The sequence below is a fragment of the Hemicordylus capensis genome, chromosome 1 (genome assembly GCF_027244095.1).
Source record: "Hemicordylus capensis ecotype Gifberg chromosome 1, rHemCap1.1.pri, whole genome shotgun sequence".
Classification (NCBI taxonomy): domain Eukaryota; kingdom Metazoa; phylum Chordata; class Lepidosauria; order Squamata; family Cordylidae; genus Hemicordylus; species Hemicordylus capensis.
Window position 1 is genome coordinate 107,900,406 of NC_069657.1, and position 13,383 is coordinate 107,913,788.

The 13,383-nt window shown below is 46.7% G+C and overlaps 1 long non-coding RNA gene across 1 annotated transcript in view; it reads left to right on the forward strand.

Annotated features, from left to right (window-relative positions):
• The first annotated feature begins 10,747 nt into the window (after window positions 1–10,747).
• The window catches only part of LOC128340371 (uncharacterized), a 45,807-nt gene continuing 43,171 nt past the window's right edge, over window positions 10,748–13,383 (forward strand). Inside the window, exon 1 of the long non-coding RNA XR_008313654.1 lies at window positions 10,748–11,152. This is a non-coding gene — a long non-coding RNA (uncharacterized LOC128340371). The remainder of the gene's footprint in view (window positions 11,153–13,383) is intronic.

The following is a 13,383-nucleotide window of genomic DNA, read 5'->3' on the forward strand; positions in this document are numbered from 1 at the left end:
ATTGTCAGTATCTTATAATGTTCCTTCCTGTCCAACGATTATGCATTCTTTTCAGTTTGTTTTTGCTCAAGGACATGGACAAGATCCTTGTGAGTATATCATTATGTATAAGCATGCTCGATTCATGCCTAGCACAACTGTTTAAATTTCTAGGGGCTTGGGTTGGCCAAGTGTGTCAGGAGAGTAGTCAATGCTTATATGGTGGAGGGCATAGTTCCATCTAGTATAAAACAGAATGTAGTGCACGCTCTGCTGATGAAGCCCTCCTTAGACCCAGCAGTGCTCAGTAACATCAATAACCAGTTTCTAGTCTCCTTTTTCTGGGCAATGCTCAAACGTGTGGTGACAACAGAACTCCAAGGGTACCAGGATAAAACCAAATATCTGGACTCTTTTCAGTCCCTGATTTGCCACCCAGTTTCAGCACTAAAACTGCATTGGTCACTCTAGTGGATGGCCTATGCTGGAAACTGTATAGGAGGGGTGCATCCCTCTTGGTTCTGCAGAACTTCTCAGTGGCTTTCAGTACCACTGATTATTGTATCCTTTTGGATTGCCTGCAGGAATGGGGCTGTGGGGCATGGTGTCATAGTGGCTCTGAACATTCTTGCAACGGCAATTCCAGAAGGTGGTGGTGAAGGACTTCTGCTTGACACCTGGACCTTTGGCCTATGGCAGGCCATAGAGTCCATCTTGTCCCCATGCTCATTAATATCTGTATGAAACTGCTAGGGTAGATAATCTGGGAGGTTGGTGTGAGGTGCCATTGGTATGCTGATTACATCCAACTCTGCCATCTCCAGCTGAAGTCTGTACCATCTCCATTTGCTTTGAGTGTTCTGAACCAGTGTTTGAAGGCAACAATTGGACTATAAATGGGTCTGGATTTGTTTTCAGTTATTTAACTCACATCCAGCCCAATCACTGCCTTCTAACACCAGTTCAGAACATTCAAAGGATGTGGGCCTCCCAAGAGAGCCAGCCAAGAACTGTTGATTCAGCAGTGGTATGTCAGCCTGCTCTAGAAAGGACTGCACTCCCTTTGAAGAAGCCGGTTTGCAGCTTGAGAGTCCACCCCAGGAGTGATTTTAGAACAACTAGTCTGGGAGAGCAAAGCGTGACAGAGAATGTTGTATGGGAAGTGAGGATTTTGATATACATTAAATATTTATAGAAGTAAGTAAGTAAGGTAATTAATGAGACTCCTACCTACCTGGCTGTACTTGCTTCTGCTGCTTGTTCTGGGGTAGAGGAATGGATGGACGAGGCTTCTTTAAGCAATGGAGGTCTTTTAAAATAATTAATTCAAACTATAGGACCATAACATACCATGGCTGTGTTCTCTGATGCTTTGCTGCAAAGTTCCAGTCTTGCGGATGGGGAAGTGAAAGAGGTAGCTGTAAATTTTTGAGGGAAGTGCCCATTACCCCTTGCTGCCTCTTGGAATCATCCCTGGTCCTCCTGGACCTGACCAAAAATGCAGCTGTGAGAGACTTGAGAGACTAGGCAAAAGGATTCATATCAAACCTGTCCTGCTGCAGCTGCATTGGTTGCCAGTTTATGTCCAGGTATGATTCCAGGTGCTGGCCATTGCGTTAAAAAACCCCATAAGCTCAAGATATTTGAAGGACCATTTTTCCCCATATGAGTCTGTCCACCCTGTAAAATCACTTTGAGAGGTTCTCCTGTGACTCACAACACAGTCTAAGGTCCATTGTGTGGTCACACAAGAGAAGACCTTCTCTGTAGTGCCCTCCACATTTTGGAATTCTCATCTGTGGTTCAGCTGGACCCCTTTCTGTCTGTCTTCCGGCATCAGCTGAAGGCATTCTTTTTTCAGCTGGTTTTTAGTTAAGGCCTTGACATTTTAGATCCCTTTTTCTGTATACATATATATTTTTAGTTTGAAATTGTTCTGCCTGTCTTTATGATGTTTAAAAATTATTTGTAAGCCACCTTGAATTGTATAAGAAAGATTTGGTAGAGTTTTATAAATAAAATAAACAAGCCAGTGGAGGGAAAGATAGCGATTGGATGAGAGGGGAGGCAGAAGGGCCCTCCTTTTTATTTTGTTTCCAATAACTATTGTTTTTAGATACAATCGATACACTTCTGCTACAGCAGGAACAATGATATAGCTAAATGGCAGTGCCGGGGGGCGGGGGGGGGGGAGTCAGTGGATTTCCTTGTGGATTTCCTTAAGGACTCCCTACAGATTTGCCCATAATATATGCAGTGCTTGAAGAGATGAGTTATTTCTATGTTCTTACCTGTGCCTTTGGAGACAGGGTGGTATAAACCTCAAGTTAATTAGGTAAATATTGTTACTATACTGTGTATATATACGTGTGTGTGTGTGTGTGTGCGCGCGCGCATTAACAGTATTACTATACTGCCTGTGTGTGTGTTGTGTGCGCGCACATTAACAGTATTACTATACTGTCTGTGTGTGTGTGTGTGTACCCCATGTACATATACACATATACACACAACATACACCCCATATACACACAACATACACCCCATGTATGACAGACAAATGCTCCCTGTGAAACGTTTCAGCGACAATTTAAACAGAATTGATAGACTGATAGAAGCAGACTGAGAGTTGAATCGAATTCCTTCCAGAGCTTTCAGAACCATGCAGTGCAAAGATCTGAAAGAGTGAATCATTCAGCTACAACACTCAAAGGGTTAAGGATGGTACAATCGCATTTTGTTGCTATGTGCAGCAGGGATAAAAAAGCACCCCCGTTAATAGGTGAAAGGTGGTTTGAGCCAAAACGCACATGCTGACGTCCAAGTATCCCCAGAGAATCAATGATGGGTTTTTTGTGTGATCAATGTAATATTCCACAGCTAAATTTAGGGACTGTGCATCCTATGAAAATGGCACCTCACCATGACTAATTAGCAATAAAAAAAAACCTGTGGTTGTCTACAGGTTTAATTATTTGATCTTCAAGGTTTGATTAAATTAAATCTCTTTCCCTAAGGACAAAAATATATAAAAGAAATATATCTTGGATGCTGTTTATTCACAAGGGATTCTGTTCCTTTCCCCACTAAAGCTGGTAAGATCATACCATCTTTGCTGTTAAAAGAAATACAATGAGAGACAGCTTGAAAATAAATCTGTTCCATTGTGTATGAATGTACTAGCTATTATAAAGCCCTCTCATAACCTTTCTGTATTGGAATATTAAAGACATTTCACTCATATAAGAATAAATGAAATCCATTTTTAAAAAAATTTAAAGAGCAAACTAAAATAGAGAAAAAAGTACTTGTAAAACTACAGTGAATTAACCATTCATGTGCTAAGCAACAGTGTTGGTTATGGAATTAACCTTACCTTTGCTAGACAGTCAGTTAGCACATTAAGGCTGCAATTCTATATATTCATACCTTGTCAGCCTAATTGAACACAACAGTACTTACCTCAGAAGTAAACAAATAATGGATTGTGCTGAAAGTGAATTTAGTAGGGACACCCAATGGATGTCCCTGGCTGGTGGATTCCACTAGAAGATGCTTTCTTGGGGCTGCCCTAGTCTGGGGCTCCCTACAGAAGAGCCATTTAGACCTAACAACAACTTCTGGCTCAGCCTAGGAATTCACAAGCCTCACATACACACACATCCATCCACCTAACCACCCATGGGGGAGGGGGGGAGGGGGTTTCCCAGAACTGGAGGAGAGAGAAAATCTCCCTGTACAACCTGTGTGATGTGAAGGAGGAAGTTGGGTTCTTAGGGATGCTGCTAGGGTGCAGTGATGGTAGGGAGCAGACGCTGTGGGGCGAACCCCAAGACTGCTCAAGGTGGGCTTTTGGGCTCGCTGCTCTTATAGGGAGAAAAATATGCTTCTAGAAGTGAGGGCTGCATGCAAGAGTGGGGCTCAGAGGTTAATGGTTATCTATGGAATCTTCTGGCTGAGAATAATGGGTTTCCAAGTTAGCCATGACTAAATGATTGAATTTCTTGAGGCTGGAAGCTGAATGGCTACTATAAGGATTTTGGCCTGTTGACTCTTGAGATTTGGATCCTCCAGGAGGGATGACTGAGGACCACAGGTCAGGAGTTCAACTGGGGGAAATAAGGTAATCTCTGGCTGCTTGGCTTGTTAGGTCTTCAGGGTGGCCAATAGTTCCATAGGGGGAAGCTAGTTCAAAATACTGAGCTGCCCAGGCCAGGCTGCCCTAAAATGGGGAGCAGCTATTAGGCTCCTTGCTTAGCTAGTCTCCCTAAGAAGCTTTTGGCTGCAGTGGTAAGCACTAGAGTTGTGCACATGACCATTTTCACTGGCAGGTGGAGTGCTGGCTGGGAGGCAGGCTCCTAATCTCCATCCCTATCCAGGCAATGCCACAGCATTCAGCAGAGCAGGGAGCTTGAGGAGGAATTCCTCCAGCATCCCTCAATGCACCATGGGAGGAACGTGGTGCATTGAAGGATCCTCCCGGCTCTGTATGTATGCAGGCTGCCTACAGTCGGTGCATACATACGATCCCGAACCAGGGGTTAAGGGCATGCTCATGCCCTTAAACCCAAGTTAGAGCCTGGGGTAAATTCCCGGTCTTGGGCCCAAGCCTACACCGGGATCGGGCTCAATGCTGGTGCTGTACATGGGCAGACAAACCCAGGCTGCATTTCCCAAGTCTGGGCTTGGCTGCCCATGTGAATAGCCTCACTATCTCATTCCTGGACCCTCTCAAACACATATCAAACCAGGCTAAGCACCTCTGAGAGGGGTGCCAAGGGAGTGTGTGTACAAACAGTCCAAAAATGAACCTCCATAACATATGCACCAATTCTGAAAGAGCTGGAAACATTACAATCCTTATGGATGGAGAACCAGTTCACCTGCAGGCAAGTGGGAGGTACTAGGAGACTCAGGGTGGCCCACAGATGTGCTGGCTTCACCCAAAGCTGAAGGAAAAACTTCCTTCAGTAAATGGCTATATGTGTGGTGGAGAGGTGTGGGAAACGATCTGTCTGCTCTTTCACCTTTAAAATTCAAGCTGCTGTGCAGTGGGATGGCAGTGGTGGTAGCAGCCACAGTGGCTGTGGGGATTGTGGTGGAAGTGGTGATGGTGGCAAGGGCTCCTTTCACCCTCTTGCCGGCCTCCCATCTGTGGCCTATTTTGAGCCCCTCTGCACATGCATGCAAGTAGAGAATCCCAAAACTGGCCCAGTCTGTCATTTGGGAGACTGGCAGGAAGGTGAAAGGGGCCCCTGTCGCTCCTACCTCCTCCACCACCACCCCCTCAGCTGTTGTGGCCACTGCAGTCACTGCCACCATCCCACTGCACAGTCAGTTGAATTTTAAAATGAAACAGATGGAGACCTTCTCCCTCACCCACCACCACTACCATCCTGCCATATAGAGGCTTGAGTTTTAAAGGTAAAAGAACAGATGGGGGAAGTTTCCCTTGCCCCCACCCCCAAATAAAGCCCTTTTCTTGTAAAGGAGAATCCTTGCCTGTTTCCCCTTTACAAATCTAGCCATTGAGCCCCTCAAGCATGTTTGACAGCAGAACCAGATCAAGTCAGGCTCAACTGACCCTGAGCCGCCCAGGGTGGTTGGATTCTGGACCAGATTAGGGGTGTGCATGGAACCTGGTGGTCCAGTTCAGTTCGAGTCTGAACTGGATGCGAAATGGACCAGGCCAGTTTAGTCCGGCACCCCCAGTTCAGTCCAGTCCGGGGGGTGATGGTGGTTATGAGTTTTTTAAAAAACATATATAGTTTAAATATAGTGTATGTATATATATATATATATATATATATATGGTTCCCCTTACTTCAGAGATTGGCTGTTCTTCGGCCAGTTTTTGGCCTTTCCCCTCGGCATAGCGGCCATTTTGGAGGGGGTATTTGACATATTTATATACCACCCAAAACTCATGTCTCTGGGTGGTTTACAATAAAACAACACTATTCAAAACAAAATTAAAACATTAGAACAAGTTAAAAAATAAAACAAAGTAAATTATATGAATCTAATTAAAGAATACATGTCTAATTGTATTGAACACATACTTTACTGAACACAAAATTAGGGCTGAGCAGGATAAAACATCCAGGGCATTCCCATGTGACACAGAATACTCAAGATGGACATGTCTTGGTGCTAATAGTTAACCTCTTCTATGTGGATTCTTTTTGTATGCTATGATACCTAGCAATTCTTTGATATGTGTATTTTACTACTTAGTCACCTATGTATACTAAAGAGTGAGAGAAGGGAAGCTGGTGAGGGTTGAAAAAGGGGGAGACAGAACAGGGACAAACCCTGATGCAGAACACAAATGAGGGACGGTAGACATAGATCTAAACAAATTTGGGGGAAAGACACCAACCAGGTTAGTTGACAAATCAGGAGACAACAGGAGAAGGGAACAGACACAATTTGGCAAAAACAGGGAAGAAAGATGAACAGGCTTGGTCCCGAGGGACCAGAGAAAGGAACAGGGAAGGGAGCAAGTAAAGTCTGACTGAGACTGGGGCAGGGGTGTAGCCACAATTGTATGAACAGGTTCAAGGAACCCGGGCTGCCAATGGTAGGAGCTGCTGAAGCCCCCGGCTCCAGAAGAGCCCCGAACAAACCACCCCTGCCCAGGCTACTGGGAACCCACTTTCAGGCCGCAAGTGCGGCCTGAAATGAGATGGAAGCACTCGTTCGGGCTCTTTGGAGCTCAAGGCCATGCCCCCTTTGTGTGGGTGTGGCCTTGAGCGCCAAAGAGCCCAAGCGAGCACTTCTGTATCACTTCAGGCAGCACTTGCTGCCTGAAAGCATCTATTCTCCCTTTCTCTCCCTCTCTGGAGGAAGAGAAAGGGGAATAGATGCTTTCAGGATAGGCAAGCACTCACTCGGGCTCTTCGGAACCAGTTCAGGTAGACACACTAGCAAAGATTGGGAGAAATGGCTACATTTGTCTAAGGACAGACCATGGCTCAGCTTTCTGGCTGCAGACCTAGTTCTGAGGTGGGGCTATGCAAATGAAAGGGAAGCAGTGAATTCTGGGAGCAGAATCCTGGAAAGCCACCTGAGGGAAATGGATGGTCATGTATGAAGCTTATACAATCAGAACCCATGGCAAAGGGGTTCAGGTGGTCCGAGTCACTTGGATGAAAAGGGATACCAGAGCAATATCCCTGGCTAGGGAATTGGCTGGTAGTCATTTCTAGTAGCCAATGAATCTTGCTCCCTGGCTATGTTTAACTTGTCCCTTTGACAACACAATGGTTTGAGAGTGGTTTGCCATTAGCAGCCAGTGACCCTAGGAAGCAAAAAATGTCTCTTTTGCTTTTGACTCCAGGCACTCTTGATGTCCAAACACCCTTCTCATAAGGTGCACAGTCTTTGGGGCTGATCATTTGGTTGAGGGTTTCTCTGGGGATTCATTTTTTATTCTGGGGAGGAGTTTGACTGCCCTCCCCACAGAATAGGGAGCATACCTTTCCCAGTTTCCTGGTAACAAATAAACTTAAAGCTTCTAGCCTGACTGGTTGGAACTTCACACACATACCTAATCATGCATATTCAGGATGGGAGGGGGAGAAAGGGTGAGATATGTAAAAGACTCCTGAGGCTCATGGAAGGACCAGTCATCCTCTATAGTCACCTTGTCCAGTCAAGATGAGTCATGAAGAATAGGATCTGAGAACAAAACTGGGGTGTAAGAATGGTATAACAGTTTCCAGAATGAATCCTCAAAGCTGCTCTCCTCTCAAGGTTTTTAAGTAATTAAACTAATAAGCTGAAAAGGAAGCTGGCTTGGCCTCCCTGGTTAATGCTTGCCCATTGATACTTCCCAGAAGAAAGCAATATGGGTACTTAAGAAAACAAAATGATTCAAAACAGTGCTAGACAGGAGCCATACAGAAGATTGGGATTTGTGAGGAGGTCAGGAATTCCTGTAGAGTATTGTGAAGATCTTTGAACCCCTGGGGCTTTAGTCCAGATCTGAGAAGAATGGGGCCATTTGGTCTTTACATGAAGGAATGCATGGAGTGTGGAGAACATGTCCTGGAAAGCGATGGAGATGGAGATGGAGCAGGGAGGGTTACCAGTGTGGTTCAGTTTCAGGACTGCATAACACAGTCCCTATTCTCTTTGGATTTTATAACTATTCTGAGTCTGCCTGTGAGGTTGCATCATGGAACTGGAGGCTTCCCTGGTCTATAGAAGCCAGGGACAGTTCCCTTGAGATCGCTCTTCCAAACAACTGATCCATCATCACAACTATTCCTTGTTCTCTCTTTCTTGTGACATTATTCAGAGATTGCCTGTGGGATGGTTTTTATCCAATGGTTCCCCCAGCACAGAGCTGACCCTCGGGTTTTTGGTGCTCTAGGTAAAGTATGACTCTGGCATGCCCTCTCCACATCCTGCAAAACATATATTATGTACCATACAGAATATAATTGTAACTGAATGTGCAGGGAGAGCACCAAAATCATACTTGATAGCTGGGGCTGGCTGAGGAAGCAAATTATACCTTTACAAATGTCTGAGATGTCCCGTTGCTGCCACATGCCGCTGGCCAACTCTGCAGAGAGTCTGCCTCTGCTGTGTGGCCTGCCAGTCAGTGCACCTGGCAATTGACCAGAGCTATTCACAATGAGGTCTGTGTCAGTGTGACCCTATGAAAAGAGAAATCTCTATAGTGTTTCCATAATGTTTAGAGTATATACAAAAATAGAATGGTGCAGGATTCTTTAAGCCATAAGACTGTCATGTACCACAGTGTGCCAGAAAGGCTCATTCTAGCTCTTCTTTATTCCATTAGTCTAATTGTAATCTTTTGTCAAGTATTTCCACTTAAGAAACAAGAGGCAGAATGAATACAAACAGGAACTGAGTAATGCCAGATAAATTGTTAAGCAATCTATTATCACCGGGAATCTTAGTACACATAGATTGATCATGTAGTGTGGTGTTAATGTCTAAGGACAAAATAGCTTGTCTTGTTCTGATGTTAAATGCCATAAACATGCAAATATAGGTGTGTGCGTATGTACAAAACCCTCCACCTTCCGAGGTAAAGAATCTAATATTATTATTACTTTGTCACTGCAGGCAAGTTGAGTGTGTGGTAAGAAATCAAGCAATCTCTTGATGCCAGTTATTCCCCACTTGGAGCAAATTGGACTATATTTGATTTCTATTCAGCTGCTGATTACTGGTAGTTTCCCTTTGTGTTACTTTGTCCTTATAGCTGTAAACAGTATGCTGGGGTGTGTCACACCCACCCACACCCCATCTCAATCTGGCTAACTTCAGATGCAAAATATTATTTTCCTTTAAAAAGTAAATCACACAGCACAGCAGAGTATACTTATTTTTCACTAAAGTCCATAACAATATGCACCATTCCCTCTACAAAGGTAAATAAGTAACAATATAATACACATCAGTTTTTCAAGAACAAGCTAGGAACAGAGAACACCATTGGTCCATCTAGATATTTTCTATACTGATTGTCAGTGGCTCTACAAGGTTTCAGATGGAGATTTTCCCCAGCCTTACCTGGAGATATGAAGGATTGAACAGAGACCTTCCACATGCAAATCAGGTGCTTTACAACAGAGCTACAATCCTTCCCTTATAACTGGGGAAGAGTTGGGCAGATGAGTATTCACAAACAATATTGGAAGAAGTTAACATTCACAGTCCACAGAATACTGGTCCTGTGGTAGCAAGCATCCCCTTTGCTAAGCAGGGTCCATATGAATGAGTGACCACACGTGTAAGCACTGTATGATATCCCTCTTAGTGGAAAGAGTTGCTATGGGAAGAGCACCTGTAAGCTTACATACAGAATATTCCAAGTTCCCTCCCCTGCATCTCCAAGATAGTGCTGAGAGAGACTCCTGCCTGCAACCTTGGAGAAGCCACTGTCAGTCTGTGTAGACAATAGGGATGTGCAAACCGGTTCTAATTTGAACCAGTTCGGTTCGAAGGTTTGAACTTGGACCAAACAAAGCATTGCATTGGCAATGCCGGTCTGAGTTTGAACCAGGTTCGGTTCAAGCCTGTTTGAGCCCGTTCGAAGGTTCTAGAGGCCATTTTAGATGTTGTCCTCCATTTTATGTGACTTGTGTTGCTTGAATTCTTTGGATGAGCTCTTGCTTGCTTCCCTGATTGGCCAGATGAGTCTGACTCTCTGGTAGGCTCTGCACTGTGCTAGTCCTTGAGCACTGGCACCCTATTGGTCAGGGGGGAGGGCAAAGGTGGGGGCTCCCAAAGGAGGGAGTTTCAAATCCTATTTAAAGCCAAGCCTCTGGCCTAGCAAAATTACTCTGGCTTCCTTCTTGTTGCTGCTTGGTTTCCTTCTGGCCTGCTGTTACTGGTGCTCTTGGTGGGTGAGAGTCTGCTTGACAGATTGCTGTGTTTTTGTTGCCAATCTCCTATTCCCTTCTGCTCGAGTCTCTCTGCACCCACCCACCCCCGCCGCATCTCTTCCCTGCTTTACACCTTTCCCCCTGGTGTCTGTCTGTTCTGCTGTGTGTTTGTTCTGCTGCTTTTATCCCCCGCCCCCGGAGTGAGTGAGGGTCTGTCTCTCTCCCCCTCCCCCCACTCCTCTGGGCCAGGGGGGCACAGACCCATTGGCCTGAGGCCTCTCTTTGGCCCATTTCGCTAAAACATGCCCCACTTCCCCCCCCCCCCACACACCTTTTTTGCTTTTGGTGGCTGGCTGGTGCTTTTAAATCTGTTGGCTGAGCTGAGAGAGAGAGAGAGAGAGTCCTCCTCAGCTCAGCAGCCACTGCCAGTTTTTTATTTTGTTCTGGGTTCTTGGGTGGGGGGGGGTCCTTGTTTTCTCTGAAGCAGGTGCTTTGTTAATCCTTTTCTTGCTGTGCTTAGCACACCACCTGCTCCAAAGTCCAGCACCTCTCTGTCCTCCCTTTTCCTTCCCTTCCCCCCCCCACTTCCCTATCCCCATTCCCACAGCCTTTTCTTGCACCAGCCTTTTAATTAATTTTCTCAGTGTTTTTACTTTTAATTTGTTTTTTGAGCAGGTGAAATAGCTAGAAAGCTTTTCATTCTGCCATATCCCCGCCCAGCTGTGCCAGCTTACCACTGCTCTGGAATTCATTTTTTCTCTTGATCAGTGTGTGGGGCAGAAGATCTCCAGGACAACAAGGGGGTAAGTGATTACTTCTTGTTGTCTCCTTCCTCCCATTTAGTGTTCCTTAAATAGGGCCTCCTTTTGTGTTTTGGTGTGATGAAGTATATTTTCTGTGTTTTTTCTTCACAGGTTGTTTCTTGTTTTCCCTTAGTCCCACCCCCAGTTTATTTTATTGCATTGTTTTTTATTGTATTGTATTGTTGTGGGTGGAGTGGGTAGGTAGGCTTGTTTTAAAGGCCACCCAGAGCAGTGATGTTTGGTGGCAACAACTGCTCGCTGTGTCCACTGCAGGGCACAGGTCAGTTGGGGCAAGGACGCTAAGCATCTGGGGACAACCTCCATGTGGCGACACATGCAGCGGCTTCACCCAGATCTCCTTGACTCTGCTGGCAGTGCTAGTGTGCCTCGTGTACCTGTGACTAGTGCTGATAAGGGCAGTGCGCCAACTTCCATGAAGGAGGGCACGCTGCCAGTCAAGTGGTGGATGCAGTCATCAGGCAAGAAGCGCCCTGGACACGTGGACCCACATCTCCTCACCCACCTCATAGGGAAGATGATGATCACTGACAACCAGCTTTTTCAGGTCGTCAAGAACTCCAGTTTCCACCGGATACTCCAGCTGCTAGTGCCCGACTACCCCATCCCCTCAAAGACCACATTCAGCCAGAACATGGTCCCCTCCCTGTATAGGTGGTGCAGGGAGCACATGTCAGCCATGCTGCATGCAGCACCAGCTGGCACCAACGTGCATTTCATCACTGATCTGTGGAACAGTGTGAGTGGGATGCATGCTGCTTTCCTGGCCCTGACCTCCCACTGGTGGGGTCTGGAGAGAGAAGGGACCTCCAGTGCTGCCTCTGGCTCCAGTGCATCCCACACTGCATTTCAGCACAGGTTGGCCATCTTGCATGTGGAGACCTTGGATGTCAAGCACACCAAGGAGGAGGTGGCAGCCATGCTCAGCTGCCACATTGAGAAGTGGATAGGTGGGTTTCCACACCTCTCGCGGGGCTTCATCATGACCGACAATGGCTCCAGTGTCATGGCGGTGGTAGAGTCAGTGTTGGAGTGTGTGAACATCCACTGCATGGCACACACGCTCCACCTTTCAGGGACACCCTTGGCCTCAAAGAGGCAAAGGCATCCAGGGAACATGGCCACCCCATGGTAGGTGCTGTTGCTGCCACGGCTGCACTTGTGGAGAAGTCCTGCAAGATTGCAGCCCACTTCCACCAGAGTGAGAAGTCCAGGTGCCTGCTTCATGAGCAGCAGCATGTCCATGGACTTGCACAACATATCATCCCCACAGATGTAGATACCTGGTGGAACTGCACCTTCCTCTTGTTCCAGCACCTGCTGGAACAGGAGGTGGCCCTCAGTGGCCTGGCAAGGAACGAGTCCTTGGGCATGTGTGACCTATCCAGTGCAGAGTAGAAGCTCATGTCTGAGATGGTGTCAGCACTCGAGCCCTTCCTGTTTGCCACACAGAGCTTGTGTGGTGACACCACTCCTCTAAGCCCTGGCTCAGAGCTCTGCCTGCTCCTCTGAGCCCTGCCCGTGGATCTCCTCCTGGAGAAGCTGATGGGTGAACTTTGGACTTCACTGACTATGCCAGAGGGGCATGCTCTGGCTAAAAGGCTGAGGACTGGGGTTGTTTACAGGCTGGTCAATGAGTTGGGTGATAGGGAGAAGTATGTCCTGGTTTGTCTCTGTGACTGAACCATCAAGGGCAATGTCACATGTGCTGATGATTTACCCAGGTGGAGGGACCTCCTGGTCAATAGAGTTAGGGAAGAGGAGGTCACTAGGACTGGCAGACACCAGGAGGTTGGTGATGGTGCATTCTCCAAGCGTGCATGACCCACACCCAGCAGCAGCAGTGCGGCTGACCCTTCAGCTCCCACTCCTTCTTCTTCCCAGTCTGGTGGTGTGGCATCCCAGGCAACGGCACCAACACAACAGACAGTTCCTCCCACTAAATCAGCCCAGTGGTTTAAGCGGGTGTGCCTTGGCACCTTGCCCGATTTGCAGGGCTCAGCCTACCAGGCCCACCAGTGCTGCGCAATGCGTTGCTAAGAACTTGGAGGAGCCTGTGAAGGAAGACCCCAAGATAGACCACACACAGTTCTGGGCAAACCACCACCAAGTCTAGCTGGTCCTGGCGGTAGTTGCTGCGCGCCTCCTCTCCTGCCCAGCGTGCAGAACGAGCAGGTGTTTTCATGTGCTGGCAATGTAGTAACACCCACTCG